Here is a 17,118-nt window from a genome sequence, read left to right as displayed (position 1 = left end):
ACTGTATAGTAAAATATATTGTCACAAAGCTTTTCTTTGAAAGGGCATTTCTTCTGTTGGTTGCCTGCTTTTGCTGTAAGACTAATTAGCCACGACAATTAGCAGAGGTGCAAGTTCTAAAAGAAATAGGATTAACGGAAATGAAACCATGCTATAGGCAAGTCATTGTAAAAAAAAAAATGAAGCACAAGATATTACACAGGCAAAATGCTGTACTTCCTCAGGCTCATGGCCACCAAATACATCCTTTTTGACACTTCTCATAATGATATTTCATGGGCTGTTTTTTTTTTCAGAAAACTTGTATTTAATGGCATTATATATACAATTTATAAATTGTATATATTTCAAAGAAAACACTCAGACAAAATAAAATAACTCAGAGTCAAAAAACATCGCAGTATGTAAAATTGAAAATCTACAACAAGACTATCAATACGGAACCTGAGTTTTGGATCATTTGGGTATTACTATACCACCTTTAAAGCAAATCAGAATTCTTCATTGATAGTTCAAAAATATAAACTATAAATATATAGCAGAAGCATTTCCACACACCGGTTTCCATAATCTTGTCTATGCAGAAATGCTCCACTAGGTACATAAAGTACTTGTTGGAAGAAGTAACCGTTTGTCATTCGCTGGCACCTTGGACCTCTGCTGTCCTTTAAAGGGCTTTCACTGTTTAATTATTATATGGCGTGGGCACTCACTGGGACCAACAGTTTCCTTAGATGATGGATTCTTTTTTCTGATCAATGAACACATTGGGTTTTTAAAGGGAATAAGCAGCAAAGATGAGGTTTCGCTTGCTGCGAGCGTCATGATCGCCACCGTGAAAATAAGTTTATTCTTTTTAGTCAAGAATTGGAATGAGTTCATTATGATCTTGGGATAGAATGTCACATCTCATAGATGGGATTCAGCCAGAGACAGACATTAGTGCTCGAGGTAGGGCTATTTTACCAATTTTCCACAACTCACCTTGGTATTTTATGCTCACAATAATCGTTTTCCTTTTAGTTAAAGAAATCCATTATTCTGGGCTCTGTGGGGGTTTTATAAAAGCCACATAAAAGTAATAAATTTAGTTTTGCTGCTTGCCCCTGAAGCAGAACAGATGTTTCAGAGGTTACAGTTAACATCAATATGTGCCAATCTTACTTTTCCTGAAGGGAAATAAATTGCTAATGATGTTCTTGCAGCTACAAACGTCTCCTCACCTGAAAAGGCCATTTTAAGAATTACTTGTTATTCAAAGTGAATACAGAATGAATGCAGAACAGTCTAAAATGCTTCTTGGGCATATTATTCTAATGATGGGGAAATCTGAGGAAATTTACCTAGAAGCATTCATTCCAGGGATTCCAATGATCAGTTTTACTGAGTCATTAATGCCCTAATTATTCAATATACACAGTCGCTATGCCCCATCCCCATTTCTATTGGGAATAATCTGTCACCAATTTCGTAGTTTCATTATTTTAATATGTCTTAAAAATAGAAACATTTCTAGAAACCACTACATTTCAGAGAGACCTGTGCCCATGTCCACCAGATAGAGTTTTGAAGAAAGAAAAAAAAAAAAGAATTTAGGGAATAGGCATAAATTCAAGAACACCAGTGCCTTGCTTTCATTATCTGCATGTTTGAAAAATCTTAATAATACCCTGAAAGACTTAGAGAGTGTTTTGTTTTTTGTTTGGATGGTTGGTTGAGATAGCCTGAGTCCATGAAGTGAAGACTGTCAAATCATGGTCCTGGTCATCAAGAGACAAGGAGTGTGTCATTAACTGCATGGGTGACCCGCACCAACATGTAATCCCTCAGGACCTCAGTGTCTGCCATGACAAAGTGATACGGTTGAACTAAATGATTCCTAATGTCAGTCTTTGAATTTATAGCTGGTAAATATTAGGAGAACTCTTCAGAAATTTCTTAACATGAAACGAATTTGTCTATGAATATTTTTAAAGACAATTATGGTAAAAAAGATAGCCATGTATTTGAATGTATACTGAAGACAAGTTCAGAAAGATACAAAACAAACAGTCCATGGTAAGTAGGAAGTAGTAGTGCCTGTGTCTAGGGAAGGGAGAGGTACTTTGTCTCTTTATATTCTTCTGAAATGTAAGAATGTTTATACCATGAACAGGCAACTTTTGAGATTAAAATAACTTACACTAAATAAAATATACAGGAAAACTGCAGTGCAAATATTAAATTTAATACTTTTTCAACAACTACTATTTTTGAATTTCAAATATACAATTATTATTCCATGGCTGTAGTGATACCGTATCTTTTTTTTTTTTTTTTTTTTTTACAAAAGATTTAGGTTTAAGGTTGTCTTAATCCTAATGTTCTCTCCCTTTGTCTGCTTATCCAGTTTCTACTTCCAAGTCCTGCTCACATATCACCTTCTCCTCCTTTGGTTTTTCATAAACAACTTCACTCCAGCACTTGCATAGTAATATTATCATGTTCATACGTCTCTCTCTCTCTCCCTAGGCCCAAAGACAGACCATGCCTTACTCTTCTGTACTTCCTCCCAAATTCTTATCACAGTGCCTGGCATGGGGAGGTGGCTCTGTTTATTTTATCCCTGGAACACCTTGTGATGGAATTTGACACCTTATAATCTTTGTTTGAGAGATTTTTATACCACTGAAAATACAAAAAGAAAGAAAAAGAAAATCCTATTGCATACTGTAAACATATGCACCTATGGAAAGCAAGAATTTGAGCTAAAAGTCAGAGGAAGTATGTTAACCGAATAAGACCTAGTTCTTCAGGGCTGGTTTGCTTGGGCTTACTCCGTAGACTAAAATTCAGTGTCCAAGGAATTCGATCATCTAAATATTTCAAAATTTTTTTCTAATCCAATGTTTTCAACTAATGGGCATGAAATTTAACAAAAGATGGTGAAAAGTTCTGGTGGGTGAAAATAATAAGAATCAGAATTGTGAATTGTGTTTCTCTGTACACCACGGCTAAGGTTAGCATCAGCAAGCAGCCCATTTCTAAGAGGAAGCTGAGACCCAAGACTGAATCAAAGAGACAACTGACTTGTGATGGACAGTAATTTGTAATCATCCAGAAATTGGAAACATGGAATTCAAGTTCCCTTTTTATCACTCACTCTCTGTGACAGTTTGAACAAGTCACTTCAGTTCTATGAGTTTAATTTCCCTATCTATAAAAAGCTGTTTATCATCTCTGCCTATAGGGTTATTGAAACAATGAGATGCCTTAGTGTATATAAAAACAACCCATAAACTATTTATTGTCTATGACGTAGAACACCATTTTTTATCATAGGGTTTATATGAATATGACAACGCATGGGAACTACAAGACCCACTTTCCATGTTCCTACCCTTTATAACTGGGTAGCTTAAGACAATGCCTTAACCTCTCTCTGCTTCAGTTTCCCACTGGAAAAAAACCCAACAATATTATGTTCTTGTCTAGAGATATTTAAAATAATAAAATAGGAAAAAGATCATGAAATGCTTTGCAAAGCAAAGAGTTTTCAACTATGACAAGCCTACTTGGTCTTGAAAATTGAATGACAGAAAGATAAAGTGACATGCTAGGATGTTCAGCTTATTATTACATATTGGAAAAAACTAAGCTAGAAACTAGTTTCAAGTTCCTTCTACTCCACTACCTATTTGAGTAAGTAAATCATGTACACAAAATATTAGTCAGAAAAATATATAATACTATGGAAATGGAATCTCTTTTTCCTAACAAAAAGGAAGAAAAAATATTTATATGCATAAATAGGTTAAAATAATACTTGTCCATAGAGGCCTACTGTTCAATTACATTTTTTTTAACATCTATACTGGAGTATAATTGCTTTACAATGGTGTTAGTTTCTGCTGTGTAACAAAGTGAACCAGCTATACATGTACATATATCCCCATATCTCCTCCATCTTGCGTCTCCCTCCCACCCTCTTTATGCCACCCCTCTAGCTGGACACAAAGCACCAAGCTGATCTCCCTGTGCTACGCAGCTGCTTCCTACTAGCTATCGATTTTATATTTGGTAGTGTATATATGTCCATGCCACTCTCACTTGATCCCAGCATACCCTTCCCCCTCCCCGTGTCCTCAAGTCCATTCTCTACGTCTGCGTCTTTATTCCTGTCCTGCCCCTAGGTTCTTCAGAACATTATTTATTTTTTTTAGATTCCATATATATTTGTTAGTATATATTATTTTTCTCTTTCTGACTTACTTCACTCAGTATGATGGTCTCTAGGTCCATCCACCTCACTACAGATAACTCAATTTCGTTTCTTTTTATAGCTGAGTAATATTCCATTGTATATATGTGCCACATCTTCTTTATCCATTCATCAGTTGATGGATACTTAGGTAGCTTCCATGTCCTGGCTATTGTAAATAGAGCTGCAATCTGAATTATCGTTTTCTCAGGGTATATGCCCAGTAGTGGGATTGCTGGGTCATATGGTAGTTCTATTTTTAGTTTTTTAAGGAACCTCCATACTGTTCCCCACAGTGGCTGTACCAATTTACATTCTCACCAACAGTGCAAGAAGCTTCCCTTTTCTCCACACCCTCTCCAGCATTTATTGTGTGTAGATATTTTGATGATGGCCATTCTGACTGGTGTAAGGTGATACCTCATTGTAGTTTTGATTTGCATTTCTCTAATGATCAGTAATGTTGAGCATCCCTTCATGTGTTTGTTGGCAGTCTGCATGTCTCCTTTGAGAAATGTCTATTTAGGTCTTCTGCCCATTTTTGGATTTGGCTGTTTTTTTGATATTGAGCTGCATGATATTGAGCTGATCATGGTGTATGATCCTTTTAATGTGCTGCTGGATTCTGTTTGCTAGTATTTTGTTGAGGATTTCTGCATCTATGTTCAGTGATATTGGCCTCTAGTTTTCTTTCTTTGGGACATCTTTGTCTGGTTTTGGTATCAGGGTGATGGTGATCTTGTAGAATGAGTTTGGGAGTGTTCTGGAGGGACTTTTTTAAGCTAGAAGTGACTGGGAGATGTCAGATGCTGTCCAATATGTCATTTAAGAGGCTACTCAGCAAGAAAATTAAAATCAACAGAATTGAGGGCAATGATTACAGCAAAGTAAAATCATTTCAAATTTGCACCGAAGTTGAGGCTAGTTACCAGAACTCAAAAATCAAGCTTTATTTTCCAAATCTGACCTTTAGAAATGAATCAAGTGTTCTGAGACAAGTGCTCAAGATCATGATCCTGGTTTAGTGTCCAGCAAAGACTGACTTCTAGCCTGCATCCTACATTCATGTCTTATGCATTAAATGGTGACTCAGGGATTCACCAATTCATATCAATGGTTTAATTTAACAGTGTCTGACCCATTGGTTAGAACCTGACTGTAGACCTCAAAGCCCTACCTGTTCATTTTCATTTTCCTAACCAGTTTCCAATATCATGCTTTCTCTCCTTCAAATCCATCTCAAATGCTCGAAAGCAAGGAGGGGGAACAAACCATGGGACGCCTCTGCCAGGTAACCTAACTCCCAGGTAACAATCCTATCTTCATCTTCTGCATCTGCCTCCCCTACTCTCAGGGGACAAAAGATTTGAGAAAAGGAAAACCTTTCTGATAAAAATGTTGAGAACCCTTCTCTGAAAAGCCAGTCTAAGAACCATATTTGCACTTTCAAAGGGTATTCTTCTGAAAACATTCTGAAACACTGTATCAGGTCCATAGGTTCCAGAAATGACCCTGATAAGAAAAATCTTCTTTCCTGTTCCTACTCAATTAGCATGAAGTTTAGCACTAATAAGTCTCCAGGCCAGGCTCACTTAGGATAGGCTCCCACTAGGCCAGCGGTGCATCAAGGCAGCTGAGCTCAGTCAAAAACTGGTTAAGTATTAAAGGTTTATCTTAGACGTGGGTGCTATGAACTCTTTTTTGCTGTCTTCACTGTACTCTTGTCCTTATGAGTCTCACAGTAAGGTCTTTATGAGGTAGAAATCAAATTCATGGTTGGTCAAGGGTCAAGATCCCCTGGGTTTTGGCTTTATCAGGAACTTGGAACCAACCCCAAGATTAGTTCTGCTCCAGGGTATGCAGTCTCTTTCCATGCCTTTCTTGGCTTTTGAATCACCAATATTCAATTTGGTGTATACCACTGTATTGATATTTTTGGACCACAGCCACCCACAACTCTTGTTATAGGAGAAATATTGACAACAAATCTTCATTAAGTACTGTTGTCTAGTCTAGATTTAAAAGGAAAATATTCTTTTCCATAATTTCTTTTCAATACCTCTCACATTATACAGGTAGTCATAAACTCTACCTATATGTGGTCCCAAGCCTTTAGGTTTCAGGAGAAATGTTGTAACCTTAACCATGACCCAACACACACACACACACACATACACACACACACACACACACACAGCTCACCATCACTACCACTGGGTAAAGTATACAACTTGGGAAATGAAATACCAAATTCTGTTACTCACAAGACAGCTAAGAAACAGACTGGAAAGAAACTCACTTAGCAGAATGAACAAAACATCATAAAATGTTTGAATAGGATTTTAACACCACAAAATGAACAATTATACTTAATTTTGTTTTGGTTACTTTCATTTGTTCTGTCTTAAAAAGTCTGTGGTGGTTTTAAGAGTCAGGGAAAAAAGCTACAAGTATTATACTGTCCCACATACACCCCCAATCGAATAGAACCAACCTTCTTGCTAGCACTCTTCTCTCTCTCTTTCCCATCATTTCCCCACCCCAAACAGTCATACTCTCAAGAGACTTCTCAGGAAGCCTGTAACAGTCTTAAAAAATAATGGCATGCATCTATGTGAAGGGAATCATGCCGACCCAAAGACAGGGTGTTTTGATGCCCTGAAAAAAGCATGCATTTCGTAGTGAAGGCAGACCTGGGGTTAGCTCCTGGCTCCAGCTATGAAAATTTAGGCTAATTACCTCTCTAGACCTCAGTTACTGTAACAGTTTGATAAATGCTCTGCATATGAATTCATAGTTCTTAATCAAATTGAGCAGTTCCTGGACATTTTAATTATATAATACTTAGTATCATTCAAATATGTTATATAAGTGCTTTGGTTAAGTAGGTCTCCTAAGACGGCTAGATGAAACAGCAACTCTGCCCCTTTTCTGGTTAATTTTCAATTATTTACCCTTTTGATTTTGGTTAGCAACTCATAGTTATTTGCCTTCTAAAATCACCTGAGGAAACAAGATTTGTTTGTACGTAGTTCAAAACATAATCAAGATTCTGATAATCTGCTATGCTGGCAACCCCGAGAGAACATAAGAAAGGTGACGAATAAGGCATCTTTCCCCTGTTTGATCACATTTTCAGCAAAACAGCAAAATTCAGTACTGCTTAGCAGCTTAAAATATTTAACAGTTTATATTTGTAATAGAAACAGGAAACTATTTCCAAAACCTCTATTTTTTCTTTGTTGAAACAAAGTCTGCAATTCTAACCGGCTACATGTAAATAACATTTAGGCAAGCAACAGTCTAGAAGATATAAAATAATAAGTGATTGAGATCATTGTTGCAGTGGGGGGGATACAAGAAAAATACTTTTCAAATGTTATAATGGTCCTCTCCTCAAATTCCCCATTCCATTGATAAACCTCTTATAGACCAGTTATAAAAATACTAGACAGATACAAGCCTGGTTAAAATAAAAGCCTTCAAGGGATGGACATTATCTGCTTTTACCACCTGAATAATAACTGCAGTAGAATTGCTGACCTAGAAATCAGAGTGAACTTTGATGATCCTCTAAGCTAGCCACTCACTCCATACAGAAATTTCTCCTGTCACGTACCCAAACCACTCCAAGAGGGCACCATATTAACCTCCTTCCAGGCAACCCATCCCATCCTGCTACAGTTCTGAAGCTCAGGTCAAGCTCAGGAAAACGAGTCCCTGAAAATGTTGTAACTAGAGAGCTACTTTACTTCACAGGCAGGGTCTTGAGATGGGCCTGAAGACATACAGGAAAAAAGCAGATTTCTGGAGCTCTAATGATTCCCAGTTAGGTGCCTATTGGTAAGGCCTAACATCAACAACAATTCTACCATAAAGAGATAGTGGTTCCTCTGAAGATTCTCATTCTCAGCAGACAATGATGCCCAGGGTTAAGGAAGGTGAGAACTTCCATCAGATCTAAGGGTTCTAAAGGGTGGTTTAGCCCAGTGTTTGTGCCTGAACCTCAAAGGAAAAGAGAGATCCCTGCCCCCTTTCTTTTATCCTGCTTAGTCTAGTTGATATCCAATTACACAGCTGGCACCTGAAGTTTGTGAAGCCCAATGCTAAACCAACAGCAAGTGTGAGACCTGAAGCAAGGCAGGCCTCCCCTGCACCACCACTTCACCCTTCATGGAGGGAAGACCTACTCAGGTGACTTCTGTTTCACCAACAGAGGACAAACTGGGGAAACCTGTGCAATGGAACTGGCTTTATTGCCTGCTGGCTTAATCATTAAGAAGACTGGGTGTTAACTAGACGTATTGTGGTGATCCTTTTGCAGCATACACAAATATCGAATCATTACATTGCATACCTGAAAATAATATAACGTTTCATGTCAATCACACCTCAAAAACTGGCTTTACCTTAAACTTCTCACATGAATTTTCTAATGGAAATTTACCTCCAACATCTGAACCAGCAAGAAAATGAGGCTTTACCAACCAGTTACAGCACCCATGTCTTATTCACCTTTGTACCATTAATGTCCGGAGCAGTACCTAGCACACAGCAGGTACTTGGAAAACATTAGCTGACCTAGGTGAAGGGTTAAAATGTGTTCAAGGACTAACCTTCAAAAGCATTTCTTCACGTTGGGCACTATCAGAACCACAGGATTTTCTGTGCAGTTTTTCCACATCTGCAGTAAGGTTTCCATACCCAGTGATTTGCAGAAGGCAAGTCTGAAGAGCTTCCCAACCTAAGGTGTTCAAAAATAGAAGACACACACATGAGGGAAAACAAAACTTACTCTTTGGCATTAGTTCACTTGATGTACATGCAACAGAACTTCACATACTTATACAGTATTTAGAAAATTGTTCAAACAGGATTTAATAGAAGCACAATTTCTTACTGAAGCTCTGCTGGATAATTGTGGAACTGGGTTAAAATTTACCTCTCATTCTGGCTTTTTCTTAAGTTGCAACAATACAGCTTTAAAACCCAGGGAGCTCTTTATGCAGGCGACTCAAAAGTAAGATGTAGAAAATATAGGGAATAATAGGTTCTTAGAGACCATGTAGCCTCCTCCCTAAGTGGGTTTATCAAAAACACCTCAGAAGGGTATGTGTATGAGAGAGAGAGGGAAAGAAATAGTCCTCAGAAGCATAGGAGTAAGAAAATTTTCTAAACAAGACAAAAAAGAAGATTGGAGACTTTGTTATTAACCAGTGTATATCCAACATACATGTAAGGATATATGGCTACATCATAGATCAGATGAGGGAAAAGAGCTGTTGGTGAAAATGAAGAGAGGAATTCCTAATGCCAACCTTATTGCTTTGACTTGAAGAAACATTGTGTGCAGGAGCTCTACATAATTCTTTAAGTAGATTTTGTGGTTTCCCACTGTTGGTTTCATATGGATGTTTCAGAGAGTAAGTTTCACACAGGTGGATTCCAGCTTGTCTGGGGCAAAAACTCTGCCCCTCAGATCTTACTGACCTAAATACAGTCCATTTGCAAAACCTGGCACACAGTAGCTGCTCAACAATTGTAGAAACGTCTGGCTGAATGAAATAACATTTCTCTTCTCTAGACATATGTCGGGAAGCTTTTTCTCATTACTTCTCAGTTGTTCTCCTAGACTCTTCTTTGTGTGTTTTCACCATAGTAACTTGTTTTCATTTTAGTGTTCTGCACACCTGAAGGCTCTTGTCCTTCAGATCGTGTCATCATGAATCATGATAAAGAACATACACTTTAGAAGGAAGGAATCCAACTCCTTTTTCTCTTTATAACCCATTAGTTTGGATAAGCCTCTTCTCTTAAAAGATAATAAAGTTTGCAGAGAGGAAACTGGCAAAAGCCTCTTTCCTCATTCCAACCATGCAGTTCCTGAGGTTTTCACATTCTTACATGATTCTACCTGCCCTGGCTGATTGTTCTAATAGTAAGTGCTGAATTCCACCTGGGCCAATCAGAACACATCCCCTTAGAGTTTGAATTCTAAAAGTAGAGACAGTTTTTGTTTAATGCAAAACCTACAAGATGTGGACATAAATGTTCCACATGACCAAGTTTCCATCCACAAGGATGACCTGGTCTGAAAGAATAAAGCCAACACACAAAGAGGCAGATTATGGAAATGCTAAGAAAGAGAATCCTGAAGGCATTCAAATCATTGGCTGCCATCCATGGTCCAGGTCAAACACTGACATTCCTGTGGTTGGTTTATTTCATTCATTCAATAAATATTCAGTAAGCACCTACTATATGTCAAGCGCTTTGCCAGGCACTGGCGATGCAATAGTGATCAAGACAGATAATGGTCTCGGCCCTGGCGGGGCTGGTGAACCATTAAATCCACAAGCCCCCTGCAATGATCACACATTTTTACCTATACTAGTATGAATGACATCCAAAAGAGTGCTACCTTCAGCTATATTATGAATTAAACGCCTATGGATTTGTCTGTGAAGTTAAACAATTTTTATGCAAAATCTATTTTCCAAACAACTAGGTAATCAACATATTTTGGATCTTGATTTATGCCTGAGTTGCTTAAAATCTCCCTGAAAACTGGAAAATCCTCTTATGACTTAACACCTGAGACATCTCAAGCTTTCATTACCTCTTAAAAAACATTCTGAATTTAAGTACAATATGATGCAACACAGTTTTGCTTCAAGCAATATCATTGTATTTCCTTACACCAACTATTCAGGAAACTGATATCGAATTTTACCTCTTTTTCCCCAACCTAGGTTCTTTTAAATATAACATAAAACTCTATGACTTTAGGTAGTGTTAGACCACATCTCCAAGGCCTTCCTAGTTCTAACATTTGAAAATGATAATAATGATAATGACATCTATTTTTAATGCACCATAATGTTAGGCAAAGAAAACTAGTTCATCTTCTACAATGTGATCTTTCCAAACTCAGATACGAGGAGGTAACCCGCCAGCTTAGGGTCCAGCAAGAGGAATGCAGATGATGTGAAAAAAAAAAAAAAAAAAAAAACATCCTTTCGTCAGGACACTGTCCTGGGATGCCCTATGACCTGCCTCTGCCCTTCATGCCCACGCTTCACAAAGCATGGCTGGGAAGAGTTCACAGGGGAGGTCCCCATGCTGAGCCCACCCTGGGACATGCAGCCCCTCACAGCCACCAAGCAGGTGTCCTTCCAGCATTTCAGTTTTGTGGTCAGGGTCTGCTAGCCCCCTCCCCTGCCCCAACCGAGCTCTGCCCCATCCATACACACAAAATAAATTAACTAATTAATTAAATAGGGCTTCTCACCAGCTGAGAGCCATCACACATGGATCCTAAGGGATGAAGGATAACCAAACACTTTCCCATATTCTTTACATTCATTGCATTTCTCTCCTGTGTGATTTCTCTTGGGCATAAAATGGTTAGAATTCCTTCCAGTGGCTTTTCCACATTGATTATATTCATGGGGTTTCTCTCCAGGTTGAGTTGATGCCTGTTGATTAAGGATATTATCAGTGGTAACTAAAGGTTTTCTTGCTTTCTTTGCAAGACAGGGATTCTTCCCCATAGAAGGTCTGCACCTTTTCCTGCTAGTAGATGGTTTGCCCCAAATTTAATCTGCTTTACAGTGGTCTCTTTGGTTTGAAATTGAGACTTCTGGCCTGCACAGGTGTCTTGGAGAATTCTTCTCCCCTCTGTCCTCAGCTCTTCCTGCTCTGCCTGGGTGAGCAGTTTGAGTTTATGGAGATACCCCACTGAGACCAGGTCCCGAAAGTTATCCAGCAACATGTCTGTACGGGATTTTCTGAGCAGGGTTCAGCAATGCCCCCTCCTCATGGAGAAGTCCACAGCCACGTCCCCGAAGGTCACCGAGTCCTTTGACCAGGTTTTCAGCAGCCCTGGAGCCATCCCTTCCTCCTCCAAGTTCCCCTCCTACAGACAAGTGGCGTCTTGAGACGGCACAGTGGTTAAAAGTTGAAAAAGTCTCCTTTGAAATCTGAAAAGAGACAAGGACGGCAGCTCTCACCACTTTACGTGATGACGGTACTGGAGGTCCCAGCCCGGGCAGAAAAGCAGGAGCAGCTCCTTGGTACCAAGGCAGATAATGAGGAAAAGCGTGGTGGCTCAACAAGGATGAACGCAGCATTCTGGCAGCTCGCACTTCGGGCTGGGGGCTTGTAAGACGTGGAAGGCCCCCAGGGCAGGCCTACGAGCGCCTGAGGCAGCGGGGGCAGCCTAGTCCTATTACCTTTTGACTTTCCTACTTGACTGAGACTCCGTGAGGACAAGAACTGTGCTTAATTAATCTTGAATTACCATTTGTTGGGCTGCACCCCGCAGGCTTGCAAGTTGTCCAGCTTCCAGACTGAAGAAAGAGCTTGGAGACAGCGGCAAAGACACCCATGGTTTATTGGATGGAGTGACCTTACACAACGGACCCTGGAGCAACAGGACAGCAGGCAAGACATGGCGGCCATCTTTCCTACTCAGGGGAGGACGCTACCATTTATAGGAAGGAATTGACGTCAGGTGTGCTCATCAGTTACCAGGGGCTAATTAAGCCCTATAATTAAGCGGATTGGATAGCCATGTGACTGAAGCAGCAACTGGTCGAGCAGGGGATTTAGAGAGCAAGAAAACATCCATCTTGAATAGCCTAACCATACACCAATGTCTAATCCAATGTCAGGTACACTGGCACCCCCTAAACAGGAGGAAGAAACCCGGAGAATTCCTGGTGATTCCAATAATAATAGTGATATCTGACTGACTTACGCTATTGTTTTTTTTCTTTTGCGGTACGCAGGCCTCTCCCCTTTGTGGCCTCTCCCGTTGCGGAGCACAGGCATCATCCTCCTCCTCACCCAGGACAGTCTCTCATTTTACAAATGAATAAATTAAGTTTTAGAGCAGCTTTTCTTAGCATTGGTACCAATAAATTCCAATCATTTAGAACATGCAGCATGAGTAATTTATTTTTTAATGGTATTAGATTGATGTCTGACCATTTTTATGTATGTTCATAAACATTTTCATATGATTCAATCTAATACTAGTTTTAAGATGATTTACTTTCAATATATAAATTAGGGTGATTAAGGATTAAATCTATACTAATATTATTCTTTCATTCTTATATTTTGTATGCTTGTGGTTCTCTACCCAGTGGCCCAGGCAGTGGTATCTGTAAAGCTCCCCAGGTGATTCGAAGGTGGAGATTTCCTACACTTCTCTATGTTTAAGAGAATCACTGCTTTCTGCTTTCTCACCTGGGAGAGAAATGAAGCCAGTCAAGCAGCCCTCCAGGAAACATCACTGGTTTAACACAGTGGTTCTCAACCTTGGTACTGATTAGAATGACCTAGGGAGGACTTAAACTCTAGACCCCAACAGAGACCATGTAAATTACATCGATCATAAGGCATTAAGTTTGTCAACGATCTCACTTCTAAAACAAAAAAAAAAAGCATTATTCACAATAGCCAAGATATGAGACATTTTTTGTTCTTTTTGACACCGTAAGGTGAGGTACTACTGTTTCGACTTTACTCGTAAGTTTAAATCATGATTTCTGTACATCCAGAAAGGTATTTTAACATATCTTTGAACATGCTGTGGACAGATGGATGGAGCATGTTCAAAATAGTTGCAAGGGAGCCCTTGTGCAACTACTTAGGAGAAATCATTTTTTTCTCCTATGTACAAGTAGGGGTGCATTATTACAGGGCTATATAACATAGGACCTATCTCTTAAGTATCAGATGACAGTGACCTCTGCAAGGAGGCAGAGGAAATATAACCCTATTATATTGATATGATTGTTTACGTGCATATTGCCCTTTAAAATTCTGTTTTACCCATAATCCATTTCAGCATCTAGTTAAACTAAACGGTCACTCCTGAGTCCTGGATAAACCTCAAGTATTTCACTGTTACACAGCAGTTTCAAAATCTGATGTGCTTGTTTGTTTTTTTCTTGTTTGCTTGCTTGCTTAAATCGGGCTTCATTAAGAAAAATGTGCATATGAAATAATTTTTTAAGTTTTCCAGAGGTCAACTTTATCATAATCAATGTTTACACTTCTTGAGAGCCAACCAAGCCTTCATGAACTCTTCACCTGAGAGCTGACTTCTGATACTGACAAGAGTGTAAACCACCATGAAGATAAGGCTTTTAGGACAGGCTGTTTTCTTGCTGTAAGACAACACTTTTCTCCATTTTATTTTTATACTACTAAATTTCTCCTAATGTAATATCAGGGGAAGAAGAAGCGATGGGGGAGGGAAAAGACAGTAGATTCTGGCCTAGACAGCATTTTTAGACAGCGACAATTAATTTTCATAGTTCTCATCCCACACTCTGATTCAGTTAGAATATTGCTCTTAGACTTGTTATTGATCCAACAGGATTCAATTTTAACTTTGGAATGAAGAAAACAGACATAACTTATTTTTCTGTTAGCCTCAGTGATACTTAGTAATTGTTTGAGTGAGACACATTTATTTTCAAGAGTCTCTGTGATATTAATCATTTGACCAAAAGTTCTTAGGCACTAGGAGGTAATCTGTAACTTTTTTTTTGCAGGAAAAGGAATGTGACCAAAGTAGTTCTCCCCATTTCTGAGTAGGGCAAGTATGCATACTCTATTTTCTTTACTCATTTTAAAAGGTAACCTGTTTTATTACCTTTCCTTGGCTTGAGAGTTAGGAATCAATAGGCATGTGATTGGGAAAACATTAGTGATACAGGGACTGGAACTGAAACGACTGCAATCAGGCAATCCAAAAATAATCAAACTAATGTCTTGGTTCTTTCATTCAAATGCAACCTTTACTCACTGCTTTATGATTAAAATGTTCCTTTGAAACTAAATTAATTTTTCTCCTCTTCACAAGATGATCAATGGTTAGGATTTTATTTGTAGTCTGCCCAAATTACCCGTTTACATACCACTGACCACCCTCTGCAACAGTGACACTTTTATTGCTGAAGCTCACTGTCCTGTTAAGAAATGAGTGAAATATTATGTGTATATAAGTCGGTAAATAAAAGAAACAAGTGACTTGATGGAATAATCTAAAACAAACAATTTTTTAAAAGATGAAGCAGAAAGATAAAGCATCCCTTTCCGACTCCTGTTTACTGAAACCAACTCCTACCCACCGAACAGTAGAGTTCATAAAAACCTTTCACATTTGCCTTTTTTTCCCCAAATTTGTCCAAGTTAGTTTCCACTTCACTGTTCTACTTCTTACTCTAAGCTTTCCTAGCACCTCAGTTCCCCTGCAGCCCCCCACCCCTATACACACTCTTACACATCACCCCCTTTTTGACTCCATACCTCAGGCCTAATTTTCCACCCAGCCTTTCATCAACTATCCAGTTGAGACTCATTGCTGGACTCTTACAGGACATAAGTTCCATCTGTTCTGGGGACCTGAGCGTTGCCACAAATAAGAGTGTTTTCCCCACTCCAGGGGAAACACAGGCTGAATCGTCCCACCCCACTCACTCAATTTAGGGGGTGTTGACAGTTGACTATTTGAGCTTATAAAAGGCATAATTGCAGAAATCAGGATGACACAAGAGAGAAGAAATATGAGCTTAGGAAAGGAACAAATAAATTATTAACACATATATTTAGGGCTGATAAACCCATCATGGCAGGTCTAAGTTTGACTGCAAACAACAAGGACATGAAGATGCAGAGGCTCATGGATGTTTTACTGTTTTTTTTTTTAAACATTGTCTGAATCTGTATTACATTTGGAAAAAGATTAATTATCTTATTAATATATCTGATTTTTTATTCAATACCTTCCAGATCCTCCCCAAGCAAAATTATCTAAGGACTCTGAAAGATCTACTCCTCTTTGTTCAATCTTATTTACATTATTTTATATCATATTATTTATACTGATGATTGAATAAGCGCAAAAGAATACTTATAACATATGCAGAATACATATGAATTCTCAGGCTGCTACCTGCCCCTAGCTTAAAATATAAAGCATGGCCAGTCATTTTGATGCTCCTGTGTGCTTTCATGTGACCTCCTGCCTGGTGTGTGGCTCACAGCCTTGCTCCCAAGAATTTTGTGTTTATTAATCCCATACTTCTCTTTGTAGCTTTATCACATATGTTTGTAGCAAAACAATGTAGTATTTAGTTTGCATTATTTGAACCTTATACAACTGGCATAATTCTTCTGAAAAGTGCCTATTTACTTTAAAATGATGACTCATACAGGTTGACTAATGCAGCTGAAATTCATTAATTATCAGTTCTGCATTTTGTTCTACCACAGAATACACCGTCAGTTCAGGTGGACATTTGAGTTGCTTAAAATTTTTGCAATTACAAACATTACAGATACAAACATTCTTCGTTCACAGGTCCAAGAGTTTCTCTTAGGCATGTGCCTGGAAGTGAAAGTTCTGGGTCGTGTGGTTAGCACAAGTCTTTAAATTTACAAGATAATATTGCGTGGTTTTTCAAAGAGGTTTTATCAACATATTCAGTCTGTCAATTACTGAAAAATATGTGTTAAAATATGTGATAGTGAACTTGACAAATTCTACTTGTAGTTTTGTCATGTGTGTGTGTGTGCGTGTGTCTTTATTAAATTCATAGAAGTTTTGAACTCTTACAACTTGCTAGTGACTTCAGACTTCATTAAGCAGTAGTTTTTTGTCTCTCGTAGTGCATTATTTGAACTTTGTCTCTTAAAGTTTACTTGCTGTGCTATTAAGATAGCTTCTTTATCATTCTGTTTGTTGGTATTAACCTCCTGTATCACGTTTTCGACCTTTTACTTCCAACATTTCATGCCCTTATGTGTATCTTGAAAACAGACTGTATTTTTTTATGTAATCTGAAATATTTGCTTTT

The 17,118-nt window shown here is 38.5% G+C and overlaps 1 long non-coding RNA gene across 4 annotated transcripts in view; it reads right to left on the bottom strand.

Moving 5' to 3' along the window:
- Positions 1–17,118, bottom strand: part of LOC113623809 (uncharacterized) — a 576,501-nt gene that overhangs the window by 289,816 nt on the left and 269,567 nt on the right. For all 4 annotated transcript variants that reach the window (XR_003434080.1, XR_003434081.1, XR_003434079.1 and 1 more), the window contains one exon: positions 8,857–8,984. This is a non-coding gene — a long non-coding RNA (uncharacterized LOC113623809). The remainder of the gene's footprint in view (positions 1–8,856; positions 8,985–17,118) is intronic.

The sequence above is a fragment of the Aethalodelphis obliquidens genome, unplaced genomic scaffold (genome assembly GCF_003676395.1).
Source record: "Aethalodelphis obliquidens isolate GAN/ISIS:26980383/991018 unplaced genomic scaffold, ASM367639v1 scaffold12, whole genome shotgun sequence".
Lineage (NCBI taxonomy): Eukaryota > Metazoa > Chordata > Mammalia > Artiodactyla > Delphinidae > Aethalodelphis > Aethalodelphis obliquidens.
Note: the sequence above shows the minus strand (reverse complement) of the source record. Positions and strands in the feature narration are given on the sequence as shown.